The 14342-nt window shown below is 34.7% G+C and overlaps 1 pseudogene; it reads right to left on the bottom strand.

Moving 5' to 3' along the window:
- Window positions 1-1419: 1419 nt before the first annotated feature.
- LOC116129961 lies at window positions 1420-8687 on the bottom strand (annotated as a pseudogene).
- Between the last annotated feature and the right edge of the window lie 5655 nt (window positions 8688-14342).

Raw genomic sequence — 14342 nt, 5'->3', positions numbered from 1 at the left:
TGTTTTTTTTTTCCTCTTATTTATTTATTTATTTATAAAGTAGGTATTTCTATTTTGAATGTAAAAACTGTATCAAATCGATAATGTTATTGATTTGGTACTCTAGTGTGACCTTGAATTGACCTTATAAGATAGTAAAGCCTTTAATTGAATAAGACAGACTAGAGTAGGTTCCGCGGAATAAATCCAAATTAATCTTCTTGGAGATAAGATTTTATAATTTTTTTAATGATAATTGAAATTATTAATTTCAATTAAAAAAAAATTAATAATATGATAAATCATGGCAGCTTGTTTTCAGGAAATGATCCCAAAACCACCAAACTCAATACCACTTTTCGCGCTACAAGTACAAATATAACAAAGCGGTTTTCAGACAAGGCATAGAGACTTTAGAAAGTCAACAGAAGAAAGTACTTGGTCAGTCGTTTTGCCCTCTATATTTTTGTGAATGTTGTAAATTAATATTATTAATAGGATTTCCTTTTTTTTCTTTTTATCTCAATTTTAAAATATATATTTTTTAAATTATTGGATAAACATCAATTTTTATAAGCATCTTTAAGATCTTTTTATATTTTAGACTTTTGGGTATTTTATTTTATTTTATCCATTTTTATTTTTGTGTATTATTATTATTATTATTAGTTATATTACAAATTTAATGATTTTTTATTTGTAATTAAGGTGTTGGGGTCAACTTAAAAACATCTCAACTAATTCTCAAAAGTTACACGAATTTAATGTTACACATTTCAACTACTTCATTATCAGTATTTTTTATATTTCTTTTATGTTAATTTCATTATTTTTGCATTATAGATAATATATGTATACAACTAAATGAAAAATATAAAATGATAATTAAATATGTGATCTACACTATCGTAGTCTAATAATTTGACGACATGGGACAACTGTAAATTCTAATATTTGCCCTTGAGCGTAACGTAACAAACAGCCTAATATAAGATAAATGCTAATTTTCTCTCATGTATGACGTGCAAAAAATTAAAGATGTGATATAGACAAATGTGAATTCTCTCCGATGTGTAACATATTGGGTTAAGATCTAAACCCAACATGTCTTGCATCTAATCTTATGCGTAAAACTCACTCACAAAAGCTAACTCGAACGATAAACGATTATTCAAATAAAAAATATACACTACAATAGCCTAAGAAATTTAGTATGATTCATTCCCTCAAAGTTCATTTAACTCTTGTGTAGAGTTCAGTACTCAGGAAACATAATTAACCTGCAAAAACTCTAATGAATGTACACTGTTTCACTAATATGTATAACTATTTCATTCACAGGATGGAATTTTAATCAAGGACAATATCCATGTTACGTATTCCTCATACTATAACTACTGCTGCACATGAAAAACCATATTAAAACTCCTTTGCAGGGTGTTAACGAGGTGGGATGATGGGAATGACATCACTCAAAAGGTCACTGCCTGATACATGAGATGAAAAATATTGATCCCTTGTCATGAACGGTGAAGAAGCTGATGCTGATGTTGATTTGATGCCAGAATGCATGGAGGTGGATTCAGAAAATGTGACATCAGTTTCTGGTATCATCTTCAGTATGGTTTCTAGCTCCCTCACTACATCTGACATGGATGGCCGTCGTTCTGTCTTCTCATGGCAACAATTGAGGGCCAAAGCTACAAACCTCTCGATGCATTCAGATGGGTAAGACCCCATTCTATTGTCTATGATGGAGAACATCAAGCCTGATTCACGAGCTACATTCACCTGGATATAGGTTTCGTTTTCTCGTTAGGTATGCAACAGGTAATAGATATATAGGAAAGAGTTCTCTGTGTTAGAAAGTACCTCGCGAACTATGTTTTTTCCATGTGATATTGGTTGCATACCCGTCAAGAGCTCCAGGAGTACAACTCCAAGGCTATAAACATCACTTTTATCTGTCAACTTGTGAGTTAGAAAATATTCTGGATCGAGGTAGCCCTGCATGTACAAGATCAATAAATATGTAACTTGAGGCAGGAATAAAAATTGGCCAAGACTTACAATGAAGTTGGATATTTGTTGAGAAAGATTAATTTCGAAAAGCTTTATGATCCTTGAACATGTGAATGAACAATGTTAACAGATTCAAGCTTACTGGTGTTCCCTTGACAATTGTGGAAACATGAGTTGGCATGGTTCCTTCATCATCTAGGACCGGAGCAAGTCGTGAGAGTCCAAAATCAGCAACTTTAGCAATAAACTTGGAGTCAAGAAGTATGTTGCTGGCTTTGATATCTCGGTGGAACACAGGTGGGTTTGCTTCAGTATGGAGGTAAGAATCCCCTAGCGAATCTAATGCAGTGCGGACCCTCATACCAAAATTAAGGCATGCTTAGCTTTACCTGCATTTGATCTTCAACATCAAATTTTGAGCCCGGAAAATAAAATAGAAGGGGTTAATACCCACGATCCTGAAAATTTCATACCAGAAAGCCAGTCTTCAAGGTGCCATTAGGCATGAACTCACACACCAGCATCTGCAGAAGTACCAGAACACAAGCAGGTAGTTCATATCTGTGATTTAACAAATTTTTATAGACCTAATTTTTCTTGGGTAAAACTCCATAAATCAGATATGTCCTGGCATCTAGAAGAACATACCTGCTCCTCTTCTTCATCACAGTAGCCCAACAAAGAACCAGGTTCCGATGATGTAACTTGACAATAATTTTATCTCAGGCAAGAATTCTTTTGGCCCTGTAAGATCCTACTTCTGCTCGTTTATTGGCGACTACTGTATTGTCAGATAAAAGCCTTTATAAACCTTCCATAACCTCCTTGACCAACTTGAGTTGGCGGTTAAAGTTGTCAGTTGCCGATGCCAATTCTTTGAACTTGAAGCCCCCACTCCATCAATTTTCATTGAAACCTTTGTGGCTGCAAAGCTAAGGAACTTCACACTTCTTTCCCAATGTATGTTAATTTGAAGGAGTTGCAGAAATCAATATAGGTAGTTGTATTAGAAAACTCACACATGCGCCTTCTTGACAGGGAGAGCTGATTTCTGGCATGTCTTCTTGTCATCAGAAATGTTACGGTGCAGATATTACCACAGACTGGCAATGGCTGCTACTACAATTGCTGCCAAAACACCTTTACTAATACCTGTCCTTTGAGTCTCAGGATTTACTGTAGCAGTGAAGAAATCATAAGTATAAATTAAGACAGCATTCATCATTGCAACATGCAGAAAGGCAATTAAATATAAACCGAACTACTAAATCTATCAATTCCAAGCTCAGTGTATCAAGTAAAGTTACTTAAGGCTAAAGTTTTTTTTAGAACAAATTAAAGAGCAATGGCAGGCTTAGTACATACTACTGGCATAGGTCCCAGGAGAGTGAAGTTGAGCAGCTCATAAGGTCCAAATAGGTCATCACCAGGAAATTTCCAGGATGTAAATATGTCTCTAATTCGCTGCACCTCATGTATTAAACGTACTTGAGTTGGCATGAGGAAACAGCTTCAAATACATCCTTGACGAGGTCCTTTCTCCCAAGCAATTGAATCAACTGATAGTTGATAAATGCTTAAGTTGAGAGAACTAGTCACATATGCTTCAAAAAGGTTGGCATATGGATCGAAATAAGAGAAACTGGACTTTTCAGCCGGTATCAATTCTCAGAGGTGCTGCACAGGTACATAAATCACCAGATGCTGGGACATATTCGTAGGAATATCTGTAGGACATGCGTGAATAGGACATTTGAATTGGTGGAATTTGTAATGTCTCATCGTCTTCTGCTTCAGAATCACAGAATTGGTCTATGTTGGTATGTTGCATTGTGCAGATAGGATTGCCGCTGAGCCTAAAATAAACCGCTATATGGTAAGAAATGAATGGCAAAATAAGGACCAATATGCAGTAAGCTTTCCATTAATAAAGTATTTGTAGTTTTCATGATGACCAGAATAACTGGAGAAAGTAGAAGATTAAACACTAAAAAGGACAAAAATCAATAAACAAATACACTAGAAATTTTCTCCATGCATTTGCATGCCGTTTCTAGGACATCATACATCAATTTACCTCATTACACTTTATTCTGCTTATCAGTTTTCATGAGACATTGATAAAAAGAAATTATACCGGACTTTGAAAAGGAATACTTGCATGGTTCATTATTTGCCAGGGGCAAGCAAAAGCTTACAGTATTTCTTAGTCAAGCATAGTTATCTTGTTGCTACATCATACAATATTCAAACATTAGAAAAGCTAGTTGTATCATTTCCATCTCCATAGAGATATGCTTGTGGCCTTTCCTATAGCAGGACATTATGAGCAACAAATCTAACCACTATACAGAGGCATAAGTTTATAAATTTATTTATTTAAGCAGATTTTATTTTAGAATTAGTAGACAAACTGAGTCCTTGATTGTCGTACATGCTATGCATCAAGATAAATCCACTAAGTTCAGAATCTTGAAATTGCCATATCATTAGTCTGGTTTTTATGAAAAGTTATACCTGCAAAGTCCAGATGTCCAACCATGCAAAATCCTATTCATGCAGTGTATTAACTAGCAGAACATAAATATGTAATATAAGAAAGCAGCATACCTTAGTGTGACATTGTGGAGGATCTAGATCTCCGAAACGCTTGAAAAGCATTGTTCCTCAGATCACTGCATTTTGAATGTACAAAGAAAATGATTGGCATGGAGATATGGTTTACAGAGGCCGACTTTAAAACCGGATGAAGCTCACTCCAAAATAACAACAAATAGAAAACTTAATTCATTCAGAATAATGGGTTGTCAATGAGCCGTTGTAAATCAGCAGGGAAACAGTGAAGCATAACAGCAAATATAACCAAGTTTTTTTTCGAGATCTTACAGTGACAGTATAGCACTTGAACTCAAGGACATGTTCTGCCATATGCTGCCGGGATAGAACCATCCAAAAAATATTATCAAGTGACCTGAAGTAGAACATAATTTGAAAATCATATTTAGATTAGATAATTCAATCATCATTAAGAAATGGTCTAAATAATAATTCATAATTGTAATTCCAAAACAGGAAATGACAAGGAATAATTAGAAGTAAATATATTCTCACCAGTCTCTGAAGAAGGAAGATCTGAGAAACTTGCTGGGATTGACATTAAGACTGTTTTCTGACAGATCACTGCAATGACAAAGGTAAAATTACTCTGACATCCTCTCCATTTTACTTATCTATTTGAACAAAATGAGTGATAAATTTATGATGCCATTACATACATGGTTGTCATATCATCAGAAAGCTTATTTGATGGTATGGGTCCAGTAAGCTGATTCCCGCTAAGATCCCTGTCACATGAGCCCCGTAACAGTTGATATAAGTTAATTTTTGTAGTCATCTAGAATGGAAATAAATAATCAAAACTCAAGAGTTAATGCATCCTACTGAAAGTGAAATACTCAAACTTACAGATAGTAAAGCCTTGGAATCCTGCTAAGATCAGGAACGGCTCCCTGCAAGCGAATGTCTTAGACTTCTGCCAATTTTGGGGGAGAGAAAAGTGAAGCAGCATCAGCATAGCATACTTTTTTTATGTATGGCAGAAACAAATTATCATTTGATGCTGACAACAATAGTGACCAAGCAGTGCTAATTGCAACCTCAAGCATCAAGGTTCTCAAATATCAACCAGGGCCAATATTTGAGCATTGCAGAGGTACTTCAGGTTTCAAACTCAGACTGAAGTTAACTTTCAGTAGATCCTGCTTTTATAATCAATTCATAGAATGTCTTCTTTTGGAGTCCTTACAAGTTATAGTTGCGACCTCTACCAAATCGAGTTGAATTATTGATTCCTGTAACATTTCTAGGTATACTAAATATGACCGATTAAAGAGACAAAAAGGAATAGAATTTAAAGTAAATATTCTTTAAAGAGAGTCTCTGAACAAATGGCCACATTTCCACTAGCTAATTGTCATTATTCGATAGATAAATCAAACAACAACTAAAGCAAGCTAATTGTATATGCATTCAAAATTAACAATCTAAATTTTTTAAAAAGTTGGTTTGGACATCTGATTTATTCAAAATCAAGTTCGTAACTAAAGTATACTGATCTACAATCCATCATCAAACAGCCAAAGATATTGTAACCTCAATGAGGTGAGTGTATCTGTCTTTCCTTCCAAGACTAATTCCCAGTACTATTTTTATTCTAAATCCAAGTAAGAGGTCATCTGACTAGATTTATACAATCACAGGTCTTTTAAAAAATATTATATCTAAAGGCCAAACAACATGCATAATTATCAGTAGAATAATGTAAAAACAGTGAGAAAGGTGAACAGTATTCAGTGGCACTTACAATTTTGATAAGCTGGAAAAGTTTCCATAAGTGGCTGGAATTTCTCTACCACTAAAGTTGTTATTATCAAGTTGACTGCAGAGAGAAAAAGAGAAGAATAATGTCGTAAATAAAATAATTTTCAATATGATAAACCATGTTGCCTGTACACCTAACCCCATTAAGCGTGCCCTTAAGGTTATACTTAATCCCCTAGTCTAACTAAGGAGTTTAAAATTCCCACCATCAATGAAGCAAATACAATCAAGCCAACATATAGGAATGAAGATCAAGTAAAAATAACAATTACGACTCTGTGGGGCAGAGGAACATACAGTATGTGCAATGTTCGCAACTCTGAGTATTCTGGTGGGAGATATCCAGTCAAGTTATTATTATCCACAAGCCTGCAAGCATGTGTTAATCAAGCACAAATCTCTCATGATCAGATAACAGCTTTTAACACAGAAAAATCGTCCGAACAAGAAAATTTTACAGCAGAAAATATATAATAAAAGCAAAATCTATATGAACTCACAAGTGAAGAAGTCTGGGTAAATTGGAAAGCTCAGGTGGAAGTTGACCACCAATTGAATTGTTGTTCAAGTGACTGCAATATTCAGATCTATCAGTAGAAAAAATGAGTGGAACAAATATAACTGCCTTGCCAAATGGAACTACCTATGGTTTGATGATCCACTTACAAGTGTCTCACACTGGTCAGGTTAGCGAATGATTTCGGTATAGTGCCCGAGATATTGTTCTCGTCTACTTGGAGTCTATCCAAGTTTGAAAGCTTGCCTAGCTCTTCCGGTAAAGATCCCGATAATCTGTTTCCATTCAAGAGTCTGCACACACATGTACATCACGTAATATTAAACCAACACAAAGTATATTGTTTCAAATAGTATCATATTTGGATGTAAATAATTTAATAAACACCTGCATCTATAACTTACAAGAGTACTAAAGATGATATATTCCCTATCTCCTTTGGAATGCTTCCTGTCAGATTATTCCACATGAAATCCCTGCCAGCAGACAAAATCGAGAAAAGCATTTAGCAACACTGCATTGATTAACTTGGAAGATACAAGATATAATTCAGTTTTCTCAAGATATCAATTTATGTAAATTTTGCCTCACAATATTCGAAGACGAGATAGCTGGCCAAGCTCAGGCGCTAAACTTCCCGAAAGATTCATGTTCAGCAGATGCCTGTATCGAAAATAAGTGTTCAGTATCATTAATTGTCACATCTTTAGAGTTTAAAGGTTTGAAAAATCATTGAAAGTAAGATAGCAAGCATGAAAATGGTGAAAAGAGGTATGGAAAGGACATACAGATCCTGAACATGCAAGTAACCATCAGTCTCATTAATTGTGTCAAAACATAAAACTCCGGTCCAATTTGATAGGCATGGATCTCCCTCATTCCAGTTTCCGAGATGGTTCATAGGATCAATTAATCTGCTCATGACTGCCACCAATGCGCTGACTGCAAATGGACATGACCAAATATAAAAATCGGATAAGGCATCTTCTAAATTCATAAAGCCCAACTACTAAATTCAATTCTCTTTTGATAAATGATTATCCTTGAGATAAGATGTCACACTCACATACACTACTTATAGCAGTATGCCATCTTCTCGGAGCAAAACATTGAACTTCAATAAGACACTTAACACTATTTTACATATTTTCAACCTAAAACAAATGGAGTAAACATAAATTACTAGGTTAATTTTTCACTATTTGCACTTTTTCTCACGGAAATTTAGTGCTGTTATATATTTTCAAAATTTGATCTCATCTATCATCTGCTGTAGAATTTGGTCAAGATTTATGGAAGTTAAATTAGAATATTTTAGAAACAAGATATTTCAAGAATAGACAGAACATAATGAAGCAACATATTTATTGGAATGCCTTCAAACATTTGACTGAATAGTGCACCAAAATTGGCAGCTACCATTTTCATCTGGTATTCAAGATAAAAAGTGGAATAGTGCAGCAAAATCAAAAAGAAAATTAAGACATATCTGGGAAAAGAAATTGCATATTATAAATGCATTAAGAATTTATTTAGATGAGAAAAACTAGATATCAAAACTTAGTACTGGGAGACATTGAAGAAAACTGAAAAGAAAAAACTATAAACTTGCAGTAAGATTCACCTTCTGAAGGATCTGTAATCTCAGCAACTGCAAAAAGCACCAAGTAACCATACAACACCGCATAAACAAGTCCACAAAATCTCTTCCCCATCATCTTGATAATCTACAAAAGCAAGTGAGCAGAAAGCAGAAATAGCAAATGGTCAATGATAATTTGGCATTAACAGAACATTTGAACCCCAGAAGAACATTTGGCTGTAGGAAGCATGTTAAAGGGGAAAGTGAACAATCAACTCAAGTTTCCTATCAGAATGCTAAGTCTTATAGAATTACTTAGCTATCATTAGTTGACTTTTCTTCTTCCTAAGTGCAAAATAAAGATCATTCTAGCCAAACATGAATCAATCAAACTAAAAAGTAAAACCCAAGAAAATATATTAAATCCCTGGAAGATAATATCTTACTTGAGAAAGAGTCAATTAAAATATGCGAATCCGAAACCTTCAAGCTTGGAGCCAAAACTCAATCAACTGAATTCAAGGGGTCCCGTGGGTGTTAAATGCTGAAAGCAAATTAACACAAACCGAGCCACAAAAGTTTCTGATAAAATGTTGTCGTCATGTATATCATCATAGATTTTCGTGAACCGAGGAAAAAAATGGTTTCTGAGATGGCACAGTCGTCACGGTTAGTTCATCAAAAACCCCAAAAGATATTAAAACTCTCTGTTTTCTTCATAAAAAAATAAGCAACAGCTGGCCCTTTTGTTTTCATATTCGCGTGAGAAAAGAGAAGCTTTTGCTTCAGTGTTTTTTTACTGCTACAATGAATATGGACTTTTTATAACAGTTTACCTGCTACACAAACCACAAGAACATAAATTATTATGAAAAGAGGAGAGGGACGTATGGCGCGTGCTCTGAACGCGAATCATGAGAGGATCGTACTTTCATTATTTCAGACATTGGATGTTAAAAGTACATGTGTTGGGGCCACGTGGGGAGACAATTAACTTTTGTCTCAACGAGACCAAATTACTGAATTAGTCTTCCTGGCGGCCATATAATCAACCATGATTAGCCCTGAAGTGATCTGAAGTGATCAAGGTTGTATTTCTTTATCAGGGTTTTCAATGGAGTAGGTTTCAACTTTCAAGTATTCTATTAATTACGTTGACAAAGGAAGAAATTGTCAAAGACCAATCCTTCAGATTTGGTTCACAGTAAACATAATTTGGGTGAACGAGACTCAAATCTATTCGATTAGACTCCCACTGTAACAATCGCTACACATAAAGCAAGAATTTTCTAACTTTACTGTGATTTTGCCATTTAATGGTGGATATGGGTGTAAAGACTTTTTTCATATCGGAGGAATAACAACTAATTCATTTTATAGCTAGATAGATATGTTGTTACGAAAATTCGTAATAATAAGACAATCAATCACGGTGGGATTGGATAGTATGTATACGTGATTATAAATAATTAGTTAAGAAAGGATTGGTGAGTCCGTAATGCAAGAACACAAGAGACTTTTAAAATTGTTCGGTGGGTTAGAACCAACGCTACGTCCACTATTATATTATTGCTTATGTTTGCGGTATACCCAAAGTGATTATAAAGAGGAAACACGTAATAACGAGTTAAGACTCTCTCTCGGTGATTTCCTATGCTTGTATGAATAATAATCGATCGATCCCCTAAAACAAAGGTGAGACCTTCCTTTTATATACACTGTCTGACAATGGTTGGAGGTTGGTATTACGGGGAGAATTACATGTATAATTCCCTATAATCAAGAGTTGAATCAATTCCCGCTCATGCTTAAGTTTGAACACCTATACTTAGTACTGTTGAGTTTGTTGGAGAAGTCATGTGCTATAGGAGTGACACACGGGATGATTTTGACCGCTAGATCTCGGTAGGGTTTATAAAACAGGTGGCATGAATCTGGCTCTTAGAAAATCATGCACAACGATCCCAATATTGCGTACCAATTTACATTAGATCAAAATAAACGTATTTTAAGTGAAAAACGATTCCATGAAACTTAATAAATCCGTATGGGATCAGATTGTTTTCTTGACAGCAAATTTTTTTCTTAGTCCATGATAGTAACCTTTCTATAATCACCATTGGATGACTTGATGGTAAAAGAATAAAAAAGTCTAACATGAGTTTCTGAGTTTAAGTTTATCCAGACACTAATAAGGGTGACCATTGAAGGGATTTACCTAGTCCTTTATTTTAGAGTCTTGAAAGATTAATTAAACTATACGTAAGTTGGCCTATACACCCGGATAAAAAAAAAAAAAAAAAAAACCGTTCTATGGTGGATACTGGTGCAAAGACTCCTTCCATATTGTTGGAAAAGCAACTGATTCACTTAATAACTGGATTGATAAACGTTTAGACCTTGTGATTATTTTAGATGAAGATTAACAAGACCGATACCTATAAATTTAAGTTTTGTCATTGAAAACTGAGGACTTTTACAAACTGAAGTCACAGTTTGATGAACTTATTTTTTAATGGGTGAAAATGACAGATAACTAGGACCAGTCAATGAAGTGCCTTCTACGAATTCATATGCAGCTATTAATTATAAAAGAACCCAGTCGGCCATTTCTTAAAAGCTCCTGTTCTTGGTGCACATAAAGTCAAGTCTACAGATTTTATAGCCACTCAAATGGTGGCCATTTATGGTGTAACCTTTCTGAAAACTGGTGCTGTAAAATACTTGGTCAAGTTAGTGCCCTTCCATGAATAAATGATTTCATCCATTTATAGGATTACATTACGTTGTTGGACCGACAGAGAACATATGATAAAAGACCACCACTGTGTTATTTAATTCTATGCCTGAACTCGTCAGCTGTTTGACAACCTGAAAGATACTTAATGCAAATTATAATATCATATCCTTTCAGGCGTCCAGATGTTCCTTGGACTTTTATTCGGGGACCCATTGTTAGATTAGTGGCTCTCAGGATGGTTTATAGAATAATTAAATATTCAAACTTAAATCATTGTTTGGTAGATTATTTAAAACATGACATTTTGAAAAACTATTTTAAGGTGAGATGAGTTTGATTAAATAGAATATGATCGGATTATATTCTATCTAGGGGCGGATCCAATCTATGGCCCACCTTTAAATTTTTTTAAATACTAATATGTACAATTTTTAGATTTTGATCCACACTAACAAAAATATTAATGTGTAATTAGTTTTTATTTTTATCCACCCTAACAGAAATTTCTGGATCCGTTACTGATTCTATCTTAGGTTCATAACCCAATCTCACAACTTTTGATGTGGCAGCTCGTTATTGGTCAACTCACAAAATGATTCTGTCTACTCATTTTCGAGCAAATCAATGGAGAACTGTCACGTCGGAGGTTGTAAGAGAAAGTTTTAGACCTAGTATTATTGATTCTAAAAAACTATTTTAAGTTGAGTTGAGTTGGATTAAATAGAATATGATAAGATTCTAAGAATGTGTTTGGTAGGGGTGTTCAAAAAAACTGGTTGGAACCAGAACCCGTGGGTACTCTGGGTTTGGTTCCGGTTCCTACCTAGAACCAATCGTCAATGGGTAGATTTCGGTTCCAAATTTTTGGAACCGTTACTGTGCGGTTTCGATTCTGGTTCCTACAATTAGGAACCGAAACCGGAACCAGGAACCAGGAACCGAGATTAATATAAAATAAAATTAAATATTAGTTGGGTTAATAAAAACTTTTGTAATGTGAATACATTTATATTTATATTTCATAACATTTAAAGTAAGTTGATTTGACTTTTGAGAATCTACCTTTACAAAGTAATGGAGTTTGTAATTTTTGAAATTATAATTTGTAATTTATTTTTGTTAACAAGTGCCAGGTGGGGGGTATTGTGAGTTTTTAGGGTTTTTTTACCATTTTAAAAACTTTTGGGGGGTCATTATATTTACGGGTACCCAGAACCAGAATCGGAACCGTGTTACAGGTTTTGGTTTTGAGTACCTAGGAACCGGAACCGTCGGTTCCGGTTCTGTTCCAAATTTCCTTCAAAAGTTCAGGGTACTCAGAAGCGAACACCCCTAGTGTTTGGTATAATATTTAAAAATTATATCAGAGTTAGATAAAATGCTGATAATTGTTTGGTACATTTTTAAAAACATTTTTTAAAATATTTCGATTATTTTTAACCCCTACTTTTGTCAATTTAATTAAACAACTCACAATAAAACTTTAAAAATTAACAAAAATACCCCCAAAAAATGGAGCCATCAACGGCCAAATCTCGGCCATAGATCTGGTTGGAAACGACAATATTGACCAGATTTAGCCGACATGCATCTTGCCTGCACCGATGGTCAACAGTGGTTGCTGGTTGGGGTGCTTTAGTTAATTTTAAATTTATTGTGGAGGATGTTTAGCAAATTTACAAATAGGGGTTGAAACGTTCTAAATGTTTTAGTTGAATAGAATAGGGTAATAGAAACAGTACCCCCTTTTTTCATTTTCAATAGAAAAAAATCTTATTTGATTGGATTAATTTTTAGAACAATGATCCCAATAAGTAAAGAAACTATTTGCTTTTAAATTCAAATAGGATATAACAAAAAATGATTCAAAAGAGAAATAAACAGAGGTTTGATATTTGGGATTTGAAATAACTATTCTTGATAGATACAGGAGGTTTCTGTTGGTTCAGAACTAAATTCAACTAGAATTAAGGAAAGCAAATCTGCATATCCTAAAGCAATTTTTTGATAATAAAGAAATTGTTTTTTTATATCACTGCGGTGTCCGAGCCAGCTTATATACACCTTAATTAACACTCGAGACATTGGAATTGCTGGCTGGATAAGAGCTCAAGTGGTATCTCTATTAGGCTTAAGAAAACTAAACTTAAGAACTCATAACCTCATTTGCTCTTTTATCATAGACAACCTAGTGGTGGTGCCATAACAAAGAATGTTCGTTTAAATCCCAAGGTAAATTTGTGTTACTAAAGCGAATTTCTAAATACTATTTTTAAAATTTGTATTACATTAGTTGAGTAGTTGGGATGCCCTAAACACTACTAAGGGTAATAAATTTTAGAGATTTCGTGATTAAATTCGCACCTATAAAATTAGACATACCTCTCGTATAGAGAGTAAACAATATGAACCCTGTGTATACGGTTTGATTTGTATCCCCTTTGTTTGCTCAATTTTATCGAATGTGGGATTAAGGCTAGTAGTTAGATAAACAAATCCCATCATTTACTTAATCACATAGTTTAGATTATGCTAAGATCTCACATTGGAAAGGAAAAAGGTGGGCATATGGGTTATAAAGAAATGGAACACCCTCTCTTGACAAACCAGTTTTCAATGAGAGTTTTATCTAATCTCACAAAAGGTTATTGCCCAACCCAATTCTACAAAACACATTGTCTAGCCAATTAATATAAATTTGGGAGTAAGGTCCTTTTAATTAGTACAGAGAATTTACGTCCACGTGGACATGCCTACGTGACAGGTTGACTTTGGGTCCAGGATACTATCTGAAAAGGCATACAGGCCCGAGAGAAAGGGGATCTACGTAGTCACTCAAGGAGTAAAGAGGTCGACGTGGACGTCGGCTGCAGAAGCGTAGTGGTGTGTTAAAATCCCACATTGGAAAGGTGGCAGCTGACCTGGGCCCATGCTGCTACCCGAGAAAAGGCATGGAGGACCGATGGAAAAGGGATCCACATAATACCCAAGGGGTAAAGAGGCCAACGTTGACGTTAGCTACAGATGGTAATAGTGTCTTGGTGTGTAGGTCCCACATTGGAAAAGAAAGGGTGAGCATTGAGTTGTAAGGGCTTGAACATTCTCTTAGCAAACCAGTTTTC

Source organism: Pistacia vera, unplaced genomic scaffold (assembly GCF_008641045.1).
Source record: "Pistacia vera cultivar Batoury unplaced genomic scaffold, PisVer_v2 Contig216, whole genome shotgun sequence".
NCBI lineage: Eukaryota > Viridiplantae > Streptophyta > Magnoliopsida > Sapindales > Anacardiaceae > Pistacia > Pistacia vera.
This window is presented reverse-complemented; position numbering and strand designations above follow the sequence as displayed.